We start from the raw sequence: 15,692 nt of genomic DNA on the forward strand, positions 1-15,692 counted from the left end.
TTGACCCAGATAGCACCCTGATAAATGATGAAAGATGTCTATTGAAAGCTTGTTGAGTAAAGTCTATTGAAATGTTCTCCTAAAATGTGGTTTAAATCCATTTCCTCCATTTCCTCCTAAGCAGGGAGTTGGGCCTTGTTAATGGAGGACTTGTGGCTGGATTTTGGTATGTAGTCAGTACGCTTATGAGGACTATGTTCCTATCTGATATTAAATTTCAAGGACACAGATTGGAGGAGTGTTGGAGAGAACGACTAGGATGGTCATTGATCCACAGATCACATACCTCAGGAAACTCACACTCCAAGAAAACAGGGCACTCGCCCTGGGGAAGAATTGTCCTGAATGAGACAAGATTGCTGACCTATATTTCAAAAGAACATCTGCTAGAAGTAATAGAACAAGTTATTTGCCTTTCTCGTAATAGAGTTAGAACCAGAGGCAGGAGATAAAAGGACAATGCTTTCAGCCCAGAAGAGAATCCTCCAAACACCAAGACTGCCCCACTCTGTACCACTCTACTCCACCTGGACTGTCTTAGGAGGTATGCTTCTGGAGGTATGCAAGCAGGGACCAGCAAACCATTGGTGAGAATGTCTGAACTGGATAGATGGCGGCAATGTGTGGCTTTTAAACAATGGGTTTTACTTTTGAAATTGTATGCTTCGCTGAGCAAGTATTTGTTGACCATGTGTATAACAGACACTGTACTACCGCTATAAAATGCAGTGCTGAGTACAACATAAACCCTGCCGAAAGGTCTAGCAATCTAATTGGAGGGAATGTCATGTATAAGACTGAGTATAATACTGTATAAGTGATGCAATAACAGTGTAAACAAAGCCCTAGGCAGACCCAGGGAATAGTAGTTAATGAATTCAACATATATTTATTACACCCCCATCATGTTACTGACAAGAATTTTACTCTGCACTGTGCTTCAAGTGTAACTGGGCTTCATATTACTCTAGATTTGCTGGTATGGGGTAGGGAGGGTTTGAAAGTCTGCAGTAAGCTTTGTAATTGTACCAGTTATTGTTGAGTACCAAAAAGAATTATCGCTTAAGATATAGACAAACCGTTTCTGACTCTTAATCATCTCTGAATCAGTGATAAAAATTCCCACTCCCTACACAATTCACTGATTAGGATGGACAATTAGCCAACAGTTATTTATCATGTATGTACCAAATACGTTCTAGTTACCGTGTTTCTTCGAAAATAAGGCCTAGCCAGACCATCAGCTCTAATGCGTCTTTTGGAGCAAAAATTAATTTAAGACCAGGTCTTATATCATATTATATAAGACCCAGTCTTATTTTACTATAAGATCGGGTCTATATAATGTGATTAATATAATATAATATAATATAATATAATATAATATAATATAATATAATACAATACAATACAATACAATACAATACAATACAATACAATACAATACAATACAATATAATATAATATAATATAATATAATATTAGTATAATATAGTATAATACTGGTCTTACATTAATTTTTGCTCCAAAAGAGGCATTAGAGCTGATGGTCCGGCTAGGTCTTATTTTTGGGGAAACACTGTAGTAATGGGATATTAAAGCAAAGGACAAACATTCTACCTCAAGTAACTTAGTGTCTAGTTGGGTAAATCAGCAATGATATGGGATAATGAAATAATAATTTAAAAATGTAACAATTATTTATTACACCATAAGTCTACATTTGCAGTTGCACTTCTGCTATGAATAACTTTCATCCCACCTCTGCAAGTTACCTGTTAATTCAAAGAATGTGTGGCCACCTTTTCTCCATGCGATATCATCCCCCTGATCCCAGCACTCAAGTATATGTTCTGAAAGTCTGACATGGGCTTGCATAAGTTTTTGTGTTGTGCAGTCTTCTTTGGTGCATGTGTGGACTGTGTGTCCCTCCTTTTAGATTCTCAGCTCCTTGAAGACAGGGATGTAGCTTGTTCCTTTGGGATCCCTTCTGTGCTCAGAGCAGCGGTAGGCCTCTTAACAAACTTACTGGTTCTTACTCATTCTCAGGGTTTTTGAAGAACTACATTTTCACGAGTTTAACATTCCTCCTTTGTTATTGGGTTCATTAGGTGATTGGAAGTTCTGATGTATTTCATAAAATTTCCATCTGAAAAAAAATCATTTTATCTCTAAATCAAGTGCCCCCATAATTATCTAAGCAAATTTAAGCAATTTGCTTAAAATCACATGGACGTGTTTGTAAAAGTTCTGTTCTTGAATTACTTGCACTGCTTAAAATCACATGGACGTGTTTGTAAAAGTTCTGTTCTTGAATTACTTGCACTGCTAGAGTGCCAGAGTTAGTTGGACATTGAAGGCTAAGGACTCAGAGGATAAATCTTTTCACAGAATCCACTTTATGTCTGTTCTCCTTCTAGTATGATGAATGTTAGTGCTGCCATAACCCATTTACAGAGTGCTCTTAAACTGTCTTCACTTTCACAGCTGTTATCTCAACACCCATGTGCAGTGCATTTCCTATTTTATAGAGGGGGAGAGGACTATCAGGAAGATTAAATTATTTGTCCAAGATTATACAGTGAAAGAGGGGCTGAGCTGAGACCAGTATGCAAGTTTCAGGTCTGGACTCTCTCCTATTCCATGCGTAAATCATGATGTTAACATGTATATTCTCATTCAGGAAAATGTGCACATGCCGTGAATTCGATAGGGAAACACATTAGTAAATGTTAACTGCCAACATTGTGCAAAGTGCCTCTTGATGCCAAGTTACAGCAACCATCACAATGTGCTTTTGAAAATGTATATAATAACTTGAAAAATTCTGCTGTGTTTTAGAATAAGAACATGGTCAAATATTTCACTCATGTATTAGGGAGGAAAGGCTAAAAAAGGAGAAAAATATACCAATATATTAACCATATTTAGTAACTTGAATTGTATTTTGGGAAATCTCACGAGTAAAAACACATTTAATGTCTTGAAACTTCTCGGTATTTAACCCTCTTCCTTAAATTCCTGCATCTGTTTTTAGTAATGACTGCATACAACGTCCAATGTTGGATTTTACGTATAGATCTGGAGTATTCTGTTGATAACTGAAAATGAGATTTATTTAGAATTTTTTTCTTCAGATTCTATCTGGATTCTAAATTGTTTGTATAGCACTTTTATTTACTCTCCTACTGACAAATGTAGCCACATATTTTTGTTGAGAGAATTGCTGAAATAAGATTAAACTTCAGTGCCTCTTCTCAGGTAAAAACATCTTTCTTTATGCCGTGCTGGGTCATATGATCTTAGAAGTTTAGAACTAAAAAAAAAACCTAAATATGAAGAAAATTGAGAAATTTGATTCTCATCCAACTTTTAGCTTTTATGGAAGAGACAATGAAAACCCAGAAATGTAAGGTCACTTCCCCAAAAGCTATGCATTTATAGTTTACATATGATGATTATTTTTATTAATCCTCTTGCTGGTAAGATTAAATTAATGTATACCCTAAATATAAAGTACAAGTAATGTCCCAGGGTTAGATTTGGTGAATAAATATTTTTTGAGAAGCTCTGAACATGGCTCAGGTTTAACTAAAACAAAATCATTAACTTTTTAATTGCCATTATTGATCCTATTCTGATCATTTTGTTGAAGATATTATATAGAATCCAGAGCTGTGAGTTTTGAGTTGGGACCTCAGATATGAAAATTGAGGGCATTTTAATATCAATTTCTACAGCTGAACATCACTCACCAAAATGGTAATCCCGCCTTCCAATTCCAGGAGGAAATTAAGAAGTAAACATTATACATTCTTACCTGAAGCATATTACTTTCTCTTTCATGATTGGGAATATTTATCCAAGTTCCAAACCAATCTCCACAAGTTCAGATGGTTCAACTGCATAAACAACTTTAACAAGATTTGAAATGGAAGAATCTCACTTGACAGTAGAAACCTAGGAGAGCACAGTTGGCATGGGGTCCTAAGGTAAGAATTCCTTCTTCTGTCTCTGGGGTCTCCACTGCATGCAGGGAGCAGCCCAGAAGTTACTGTGAGGGAATATGCCTCCAGGTAAACAGGCATTGGGAAGACCACCAAGGTGCTGTGAATGAATGGTCTATAAAACAAGCACAGGAGAGAAAAGTGGTCTTTACCCAGGATAGCTCCTTTGAAGCAAAGGAAAACTCAAAAAGGAAGAGCAACTGGAATATTATGTAGGCTTGAAAAATAATGCATAAACTTAACTACAAAGATCAATTTATAATCTTAGAATTGTCAAAAAAAATTCTACATGTTAATATTTCTATGTACTCATATGCATATTCATATGTATGCATGTATGCCATTATATTATTTTATGAACAAGCATAAAAGTGTGGATGAAAACACATCAAGAAGGCAATACTGGATGAGAGGAGAGGAGGTGGTGGATGTGATGGGTGCAGCGGGGGAAAGAAAAAGATAAGCTTGAAGGTCATTCGCACTCTAGCTTAATTTGATGCCTTTTTAACCCAGAAATAAATGTAAGCTCTGAGAGATTGGAATTTTCCTTTAATATATATTTCCTTCCCTTTAAATTTTCTTGCATTACACAGAAGATGCTGAGCTTTTAAAAATTTAACTAGGTATTCTGCATATTCCACTTATAATTTCCAAATCAAAAATTGCACTCTAACCTCTAATTCTAATTCATATGCCCGAATATGCTCCACAAAGCACTGCAGATCAGGCGTGGGCTTGGTGGCCCTCTTGTCTCTTGGTTAAGGGCCATTCTGAAGTGGTCAAAGCTCTAGCTCTCAGTCACATTTGTTAAACAAATCAGATGGAAAGAAAGTCCTGCTTTGTGGTCCATAGTTATTCCAGTAGAGCTCTGGCATTGAGGAGAAAAATGGGGATTTGATGAAAGACCTTACTTCAAGCTGGGATTGATTTCCTCCAGGAATCAATACTGCATTTGCAGAGTTGGGTAAAGCTGGAGTTGCTGAGGGTCCAGAAGCAGATTATGGTACTAAAAAATTGAATACATAAATATTAGGAAGGACTCTGTCTTGAAACAGGATCACAACTTTGTTCCTGAGGAGAATTTTCTATACCATGTTAAGTGCGAATTTTTAGACATTATTTTTCACTCTGCAGGATTAACTTGCTCTGTGTAACTGTTGGGTTGGGCTGGTCTGAACCTTACCCTCAGTTCTCCTGGCTTTCACAGTTTCCTTCAGTGAGCATGATTCTCCATTCCATCCACCATAGGCTGTTAATTGCGGCACTTCTGTGGCTGTCCTCACTTGTAAGGTTTTGTCAGTAGGACCTTGAATTTGCTGGGGCTGGTTGCATGTTGCTTTGTCTGTGGAGCTGTGTAAGGGAGGAGGGTGACCTTTGACTTATGGATTATCTTTATTTTTCTGGGTCAATATTTTCTTTCTCTGATTTTCATGTTTGCCACTATTCCAGTTGAAATGAGTTAAATTCTCATTTCAACTTAGAACATATGCCTTTATTTGATATTTGTCGATAGAATGAAATGTTTTCTAAGCATTGAAATGTCTATTTATCTACTTTTTAGCAAATGATTTCTTAACACATACAAATATTTTTTGGCTAGTAATAAATTGAGGCACGCTCTGCACAGTGGATGTAACATTGATATTGGGCTTGGAAATTTCTGTAAAGCACCCCTGTTTCCTTCAGACTAGAAATGTCCTGCTATGAAGGTTTTAAGAGTACTTTGTTTTTCTCCCCTTGAAGGACATAGAAGTAAAATTGTGTGTGTGTGTGTATGTGTGTGTGTGTGTGTTTAATCTTAGAATGTTAGTGTTTTAAAGTGGTCTTCAGAGACCAATGAGTTTTCTCCTCTAGGAATTAGTGGTTAGCCCATGAACTTTTAAATTGCTGTTGGATTAAGAATGTTCACAATCCAATTTGGTGTTGTTGTTACTGAAATGTTCTGTACTTAGAATACTGTGTGATGAGATGATAAAATCCCCCAGGTAACATTTGCCATGCATCCCATTCTTTACACATTACCTCAACCCTCTATGTAGTCATGATGGTTTCCATTTTAAATGTGGGGAAATGGGGCTTGGGAAGATTTAAGTGACTTGTTTGACGTCACCCATTTGACAGGTGGTGCAGCCCTTGCAGCACATTTTGTCTAGATCAGTGGTTACTGTTTTCCTCAACTGTGTCCTCCAAGCTACACTGAGAGCCTAGAACAAGGTGCATCATAGGTTTTGGCTTTGTTCTGAGAGACTGACAAAGCATGTGAGAAGTCTGCATCTCCAAGTGATGTGAACACCCCTTTCTCCTCCTGCCAACTTGCATAGGTTTTATGGTTTCTCTTCTTCCTACTGCTTAACTCTATGCTCTGTTTAGTCTCTTGGCTCCTTTCTGTAAACATTCTTCTGTTCAGCTCATGTTTTCTTGTGCCTTTAATTCACATGGCTGCTATGTGCAACTCACACCTGCATCTCTGTCTTTTATTCCTCTCTTTCCAACTGCTCTAGGCACTTGAACATTATAGTGTCAACTCAAGCTCAAACCATGAATAAGTACAGTGCTTTAAGAAGAGGAGGCATGTGGCTAAAATAATGTACAGAGCCTCCCTATTCCCTTTCTACTCAAAAATAAAAAGTATTAATCAACATGTACTGAGATATATATATATATATATATATATATATATATATATATATATATATATTCCTGTGCTTGAAAAAGAGGAGTTTGAGATGATTCAAAAATTCGCAGTTTGTTTTTGAAAAACTTATCATCTCAAGAAGGATATAAAATGTTCTAATCAGAGCATATAAATGGCCTAAACATACACATGGTAGTAGTGTGGATTATAAATATGTTTCTGGCCATGGTGAAGGGGCTCAGGGCTAATAAAACTATGGAGCAGTTTAATCTGACTATTGGGACCAAATATCACATAGCTAGAAAGGCTCCATGCAGCCATGGGAACTGGAGGTGATTTTTATGTGAGAGTATGGCTGTCTAGGAGAGTTCTTGTTTTCTTCTTCTGTTATTTATTTATTTTCAATTATAGTTGACATTCATTATTATTTTATATTAGTTTTAAATGTACAATATAGTGGTTAGACATTTATATAATTTACAAAGTGATCCCCCCAATAAGTCTAGTACCCACCTGGCACTATACATAGTTAGTACCATATGATTGACTATATTCCCTATGCTGTACTTCACACCCCCATGACTATCTTGTAACTATCAATTTGTACTTCTTAGTACCTTCACCTTTTTCATCCCAGCCCCGGAGAGAGTTCTTTATACCTTTTTGGAGTTATGAGCCAATTTGCTTGAAACATGTATTGCATTTTATTTTAATTTTAAGAAGTACAAAGGAACAAATAAAGGAACAAAAACAATGCCAGCTTTTTCTTAAAAGACTTATTTTCAATAGCTGGAATCAAATCAGCAAATGTTAAGTACATGTGTTGCCCATCAGTCAGTCTAACCCGACGCTCCAGGGGTGCTGCTGCCCCAGACGCGGAGCAGGCTGACCCTGTCTGCTGCCCTTTCCTTGTTCTGTGATTCCTCAGCATTAGTTCTGTGTAGCTGGACTGGAGGAGTAGGAACAATTAACCTGCCAGTGGCTCCCATTTTTAGTGCAATGTCATTTGCATATGAACCAAAAAGAAGTGAAAATTTCAACTTCATTTTCCTAGAAGAGGGAATAGTGATATGCTTCTCCTTCACAGAATGTGGGTGGTGACATTCAGTTCCCACCAAAAGAGTATATCTGTTTCCCACTCCTTTATTTATAGGTGAGTCGTTCTTTCAGGAATTATGGGAACTCTACAGGCTTATGAGTAAAATAGTCTTTCCACACCAGATATGAACAAGGCAAGCAAGAAAGAATATGGAGAACAGGCTCTCACCTCCTTGATACTGTTGACATGTTGGGCTAGATACTTCTTTGGGGACTGTGCTTTACATTGTAGGATGTGTACCATCATCCCTGGTTTCTACACACTAGATGCCAGTAGCAGTCTCCAAGTTGTGACAATCAAAAGTGTTTCCACCAGTAGCCAAAGGTTCCCTGGGGGAAAGGGGTAAAGTCACTTACAGTTGAGAACCTCTGATATAGAAATATGAATTGTAAATAATTAATAACAACTTAGTGAGAGGAGACCATTCCAGATGGTTACCTGGCTTTCACAGAGAGTGCTGAGCGCTGGAACTAAATGATATTTAGTAGGACTCTGAAGGATGAAATTAATGAACTTAGCGGGTGTTTTTGTCAGTGTTTCTGTGTGATAGCCAATTTGCTCCCATAGTTTCATAGAAGACCGAATTCATCTTAGGGCTGCCTAATGACATCTCCAGGAAAGGAAACCGAACGTTTTTTTAAGCTTCTGAATCTTAAATGGTGGGTCAGAAATTCAAATTAAAAGTGAAAGGGGAAGGGAATTAAGAAGTACAAACTTACAATTATAAAGTAAGTCATGGGAATATAATGTACAATATAGGGAATATACTGTAGTCAATAATATCGTAATAACTATGTACAGAAACAGACTTGTGTTGATCACTTCATAAGGTATATAAATGTTGAATCACTATGTTGTACACCTAGAACTAATGTAATACTGTATGTCAACTGTTATTAAAAATAATTTAAAATAATTTTAAAAACAATAAAAGATGAAATGTCTCTCAAGCATTGCTTCAAAAAAAGCAGAACCTTTTATAATAACAGTACTTTATTATTTGATTATAAATAATTAATGGGAAAGAAAGGGAATTAATGAACAAATTGAGAAAGTGGAAGGGTCTTCCCAAGGAGATGAGAGGGCAATATTGTACATCTTGCTGAAGGCAACTAAGTCAAAATTTAGAAGTTATGCAGTACAGTCCAAGACAGTGAAAGCAAAGGTTAGCTCAAGGCTAAAGACCTTATGGACTCAAATGTTGTTTCCCAAATTGTCAGTCATTTCAGGAGAGTGGCATCTTGTCTATAGGATCTGACTCCCGAGTAATGATCCGAATTCTCACCTGCAGGCTTTCTCAAGCAAAAGGCAGTATCAGTCTTCCCTAGTTTCTGAGTCTAGGACTGTCTAAACAATGCTTATTGGTACCATAGACTGAAATGCCTTCTAGTGAAAGGAAATGGGAGAAATTACAGGCTATTCTTCATTAGTATAGTCTAAAGAAGGTTACCTACCTGTAAATTTATTTGGTGCCTGGGTATAGACAGAAGAGTGGCCTCCAGGTTGGCTTGACTGTCTGTCAGGCAGAAGCAGATGCTGTTGAAGTTGCTTTTTGGGGAAAGAGAATAAAGAATGAATCCATTTAAATTGTTGAGTCTATTTCTTCTCACTCATCAATGCCATCCTTCTGTTTCATTGCTTGTTTCATTAACAATGACAACAATGGTTATTAAATATGTATAATATTTCATGTTTGCCAATGAACTTTCTCCTTTGGTCTTTGATTTATTGGCAGCTATTCCAACAGATTCTTAACTTGAAAGTTACTTGATGGATCTATTCACATACCCCTAAAAATCAACTTGGGGTGTGTGTGTGTGTGTGTGTGTGTGTGTGTGTGCTCCACGGCATTCTTTCACCTACTATTGCAATGTATTTTGGTTTTATTTTCAGCCTTGCCACTAGCTGAGCAATGCAAAGTGCTTTGAGAGATCCACAAGTGAAAGGAAGGTTCTAGGAGGAATGATGTTATTTTCTAAGCACAAGTTTCTAAATACTTTAATGTGTATTTTTCCCAGTGTGAATTGCTGTTTTAACATATAGTGCCCTTTAATTGAAAAGAAGTAAAACTATGTTAATATTGATGCTGTCTGTAAAACAAACAAACGAAAGGACTGGCAGAATTCCCTGGGCCGTTCACTTCATTTCACAGACACAGATCCTTAAACTGCAAAGCAGGCTGGGTGAGCGTTGGCTGCAGGCACGAGTCAACTGCTTCGCAGGCAGTTTGCAAGCTCTCTTCTAAGAAATCTCCATCTTTGTCACTATTTCCTTCAAGGTGTTGAATAATTTTAAAAGTGGCAGTTGCAACAATATGTTAAAAAACATCCCACAGCTGGTAGCCTTCAGTTTACTTTTCTGTCCTTTTCGTGGAGAGCTCTGAGTGTTTCTCACCGTGGAGGGAAGGAGAGTTTCAGAGTTTATTTGGATTTAGTGACAGCAGACTGCCTGGATAGAATGAAGACTCCTACTTGAACAAAGCTTTTTGCAAGCCTTGCTCAGCTGTACTGGTGCAAGCCCACCTCGCTTCAACTGCACTAATAGGTATTGAGATACCTATACTTTGCAGGGCACATGCTCATTTTGAAGAGGAAGGTATTTTTTTCCCTAATGATCAGTCTTGTAATTAGTTCTTGTCAATCTGATAATAGTGTCAGAATCATCCCCTGATTTCTCCATTCAATGCATATTTTCAGAGCTGTGCCCAGAGTAAGTCATTTGTATGTATAGTCAAGAGAAAGAGAAGAAAAATATGGCTTGTGACCTCAAAAAGCTTAAAGGTCTGGCAGCAGAAAAAGGCACACGCTGAAATAACCCCAACAGTAGATGGAGAGTGCCACCCACGGAGCGCAGCACAGCGCAGGCATAGCTCGGGGATGGGGGGAATGTCCAGGCTCAGGGATGCTTTAAGCTCTGTTGTTAAGTTTGTGGGGTATTTTATTTCAGACTGACTGTCTACAGTGAATTTGTGTGATGCTCTAGGTTGAGACTCTCCCTCCATTTGCTTCTGGCTTGGAAGCAAATGGAGGGTTGTAAGTTGGCCTATGTTAGTGGTTTAAGAAAAACACACAATATTAAATAACAGCAAAAGATTTGGAGGAGGCAAGCAACGGCTGAGAAGAAAGTCAGTGGGAATTGGTGTGCAATAAAATGCACAAAGGCTGGCTCTTTGGGAAGTCCCATTATGAACCTGTGGAAAATTGGAATTGGGGCCATCTGCTCACTCCCTAATATCCTCTAATAGGAGAAAACCTGTAAATGAAGGCACCCTAAAATCCTTTCTCTGAAAACATCTGAGCAATTATGAAAGGGAAATTTAAGCAAAATCAGAGTGTTTGAGTTAACAGAACAGGAATTTAGGATTGAATAAGAAACATAGGGCTAAATTACATGCATATCAAATTGAACTAAGATGCATTAATAACAAAAGGAAGTCTCAAGATTGAAATCCTGTTTTGGAAAATTAGTCTGAAATGCACCCCCGACTTCTGGCCACTGGAGATGCTTCTCTTCCAGCTCCTGGGCTCCATGAGGTAAATTATTCTGGGGTAAGAATAGAGTCCTCTGTCATATCGTCATCCCTGAACTCTTTTCCTATTAGAGTTTAAAAGAGCAATGGAATTTCATTGAAATACTATTGAACAAAATTAAAATTTCAAGTAGATTTCTGAGCCATGCTTGGTCTGGGCCCAGCAGGTGTCTGGTCCAGCGTGGGTTGCTGCATCCAAGCGGCAGAAGAAGTACTTAGCAGGGCAAACGTGCCTATGTTGTGTGTGTGTGTGCGCGTGTGTGTGTGCACACTAATTCTAACTTCCAAAATTTTCTGAAGTAACTGAAGTAAAAATGATTATTTTAAGCAAAAATGACATACACCAAAATAATCTTTGAAAATAATTTATAGGTATGATATTAACGTATAAATTCTGATAGCAATGAGGCGAACAAACAGGTTTGCAATATATCACACATTCCTTAAACTGTTTTATCATTAATAGCTGTGGCTGGGGAGTAAATCACATGTACACTGTTTATATGTAATTATTTTTTTGAGACATAGGTAGATATAAGGACCTAAGAGATTTATCAGGATGTGTTGTTAATTTACCCTTTCTCCTCATAAAGCTGTTTTGTCTAATCTGTCTTTCCTGTTTATAAAATAATGAGTGACTTTTACATTGGTCATCTTTGCCGTATAATTATAACTTCTGTTTTTTTTTTTTTTTACTGAGGTAGGGGTCTTTATTTTTGTTTATTTTTTTAATTAAATTTATTGGGGTGACAATGGTTAGTAAAGTTACATAGGTTTCAAGTGTACATTTCTATAATACATCATCTATACGTGCATATCACATTGTGTGCTCACCACCCAGAGATAGGTGGTCTTTAAACAGAGATAGAGATGAAAGAAACAAGAAAAAGGAAAGAAGAGGAGGGGAAAAAGAGGATGAGAGGAAGGAAGGGGAGGAGGAGAACAAGGAGAAAATAAAGGGGGGAAGAACAGAAAAATATTAAACAAATAAAAGTAGCCATGATGAGAGGTTGCCTTTACCCATGGTGAGATCATGTATAGAGGGGCCTTACCCCTGTCCCAAGAAGTTCTCCAACTCCTAAGGCCAAGAGTTGCCCGATTACAATAGAAAACACTGAATTGGGATTGCAATATGACTATGAAGCTGAGTATGATAGTTTTGACTCAGTACAGTGCATCAGTTTGGCCTTCTTGATTTTGACCAGTTGGATTTTTATCTACCTTGCAAAATCCTCATTTTTCAGTGACAATCTCTTCTGATTGTTTTGAATGCAATCAATTTTTACTCCTTTACTCTGCTCAGTAGGATTGTTAAAATGCTTCTGTGACATTTATTTAAACATGTTTCTGTTGGTATTTCTGAGGTTCTACATAGGCAATAGTTTCAGGCCCTTGGGGAAACACACTTTATAGTTATGCGTAGTTAAGAGTTGGGAGGGACTTTAAAAAGGTGCTCTTTAAAGTCCATTGATTTTATGCTACTCACCCCAAAAATGTATTGAAAATCTGTCACTTGCACATTTTACAATGAATCCTAAATTTTATATCATAATTGCAAAGTATGTGATTTTTAATGTATTTTAAGTATTTTCATTTTTAAAATACAAGTGTAACATTTATATTAGCATAATGATCATATTTGAAAGCTGCAATTATTTTATAATCACCTTTTCCATTTAAAAAGTACATGAACAAGCTCTTTGACATATGGAAAATTTCCATCATTTTCTTTCCTTCATGAACTCCTATTTCCATTTAACCTCCCTCACAGAATTTAAAGTAATATATATATATATATATATATATATATATATATATATATATATGTATATGTATATGTATATATATACATATATATATTCTTGGAAGTCTTTTATTGATCATCCTCTCACATCTCTCTCTAATAAAAATATTTTTATAATAAAAATATATTTTTCTAAATTGGATTTTCATTAGAATCATTGATCATAACAATATAATTTATAGCTCTGATGATTACTAAATATAAAAACTAAAACTATGTTAAAATGCGTATCTTAATGAAACGTATGGGGCTTTAGAAACTCCTTAATTAGTTCATGTATCTTGGGTGAATATTACATATTGCTAGAATGAGAAAAGGTTCGGTATCAATTCTATTTTATATATATATATATATATATATATATATATATATATATATATATATATATATATATATAGTTTTAAGTGCTGAAATACTTGTTCATATAAATGAGTTGATAAGAAAAGATTCATTTATCCTTCCTCTCATTCCTGTATTTAATTTAAAAAAATGTTTATTTCTTTTGTGTAGCAGATGCTTGTTTTTCTTTGGCTAGGCATCCTTAAAGAGTATCTTAGGTCTTAAAGTTGGAATCAATACTGCTGTGGTTTGAAATCTGACTTGGTGGTGCTTGTTACAATGAAAAATCTCCTTTGTAGATAATGCTGTCTACAATCCCTCCTTCAGGTCAGAAGTGCCATCCCCAGAGGCTGGCAGCATGGGCCACTGATGGCTCACAACTATACTCCTCATTGGGAATTGCCCTTTGCTCCTGGGGACTGCCTGGCCCAAGGTTAAACCTGCAGAGCTGCAGCCAATGTCTGGCTGGTACAGAGCTACAAAGACAGACTTCCACTGAGAAAAAAACTGCAGGGTCATCCTAGTTCCAGGGCTCCCCGTAAAATGGGCCTGAGGCTTCTGGAGCAACTATACTGAGGCTCGTATTTCGTTCTGCCCAATCCTGCCTTCCTCACATCCTGGGTATATTCCTGGGTGCACCCCTCAAACTCCACATGCCTTTCTCCCTCTCTGAACCTGTTCCCAGGAAATCCACTGTAAAACACCCATTCATTAACTTGACTTCAAGTGTGTGATTCTGCAGAAGGGAGTAAAAGAAATCACTTTACTTAGGGTGGAAATGATATAGTGGGCTTATTTCAGTTACTGTAGCTATTTTTGGTGGTATTATTTTTGTGGTGTTTGTGGTCTGAAATATCTACATTCAAGAGGAGGATAGCTGTTGAAAATATGACCCTTAATAAATCTTCTCCTTGATATTTTCCTAATGAGCTGAGAATATTTTGGTTATGCCTTTTGGAGTATCTATTTTCATTCTGGTGTGAGAGATAGGATCCACTTGAGTGTGTAACATACTCAAATTTAATAATTTAATAATCCTCAAATATAAAATACCTCAGTAAAAATGATGTTGTTGTTAAAATTTGGTTTTTAACAGGGAACATCCACACACATCCACATATTCCTCAGCAGCATGGAGCCTAGGGAAAAACTAGCTCCAGGTCATGAATAATGCAGACTTTTCCTGTTTATGCCACGTCCATCTGTTGTGTGCATGATATTTATGATATTCACAAGATAAACTGATGAGAGTGTGATCTGCTAATATGTATATTTTTAAAAGCTTTAATTACAGTTTTTAGGGAAGAATGATGTCATGTACTCAGATGCCAGAGAGATGAAAATTAGGAAATAAAATAGCAACCCAAATAACACAGACCCTTTTGAACATCCGCGCATTTTATTTTTAATGAGCAATACTTGATTTGAGACACCTTCTGGGGTCTCGAATTATTTGCCGTGGTTTCTGATTGCATGCTAGGTGACAGAGAAACAAACCTGCCCCAGCTGACTCCACCAACACTGCTTCTCAATTGGCTGCGTGTTGACTCAGCTGAATGAGGAGGGATTACTTTTATATTTTTCAAATGCAATATTCACCTTGGAACATGTCTTGGCGATTAAAGTTTTAATGAAGTTAGAGTCCCTAGAGAAAACAACAGAAAAACACATTTTTCTTCTTCATAAACCGAAAGTATAATCCCCCCAAAGAAAATTGTGTTAAATCTGTAATTTACAGATTTTCTGAGTTAATGTGGCATAGTGGAAAGTAGTCCTCATAGAAGAACCAGCTTCTTCTGTCATTGGGTAACAAAATCACCAATTCACTGTTCGGCTATGAGCAAGTCATTTAACCTCTTTGAACTTCGCCATTGTAATTAGAAAAATGCCAAGTTTGGACTAGGTGATTTCAAACATTCTTTCAACCCAAACATTTTAAAGATTCTTATATATACTTGATTTTCACCTTCAAAATATTCATTTTGGGCTGTTATAGTTGAGAGACTGTGTAGGTCCATGAACACTACTTTTTATAAAAACTGGCTCTCCTTTCTTTCTTAAGGAGGAGTATTATAAAAATTGTTAAAATGCCCTGGTTATTTCATCCAGACCAAATGCTTTTCAGGTATTTTGATTCTCTCTCTTTTTTTTGGGGGTGGGGTGGAGAAGCTATTAATAAAATAACTTGGAGCCTACCTCCCCCTATTTTCAGAATAAGCCTGATAGTCTGGAAAAGAGGTTAATTTGCTTATTTTCAAATCTTTCTCTCTCTTTTGATG

At 36.7% G+C, this 15,692-nt stretch overlaps 1 protein-coding gene across 5 annotated transcripts in view; it reads left to right on the forward strand.

Annotated features, from left to right (window-relative positions):
- The window catches only part of FGF14 (fibroblast growth factor 14), a 616,691-nt gene that overhangs the window by 166,720 nt on the left and 434,279 nt on the right, over positions 1-15,692 (forward strand). The window contains exon 3 of one of the 5 annotated variants that reach the window (XM_074329506.2): positions 3,868-3,992. The exons of the other annotated variants lie outside the window; for them this stretch is intronic. The gene's annotated coding sequence lies outside the window, so the exon portion shown is untranslated. The remainder of the gene's footprint in view (positions 1-3,867; positions 3,993-15,692) is intronic. 5 annotated transcript variants of the gene reach the window in all.

This window comes from Rhinolophus sinicus, chromosome 16 (assembly GCF_057876585.1).
Source record: "Rhinolophus sinicus isolate RSI-liver-muscle chromosome 16, RSI-T2T, whole genome shotgun sequence".
Taxonomy (NCBI): domain Eukaryota; kingdom Metazoa; phylum Chordata; class Mammalia; order Chiroptera; family Rhinolophidae; genus Rhinolophus; species Rhinolophus sinicus.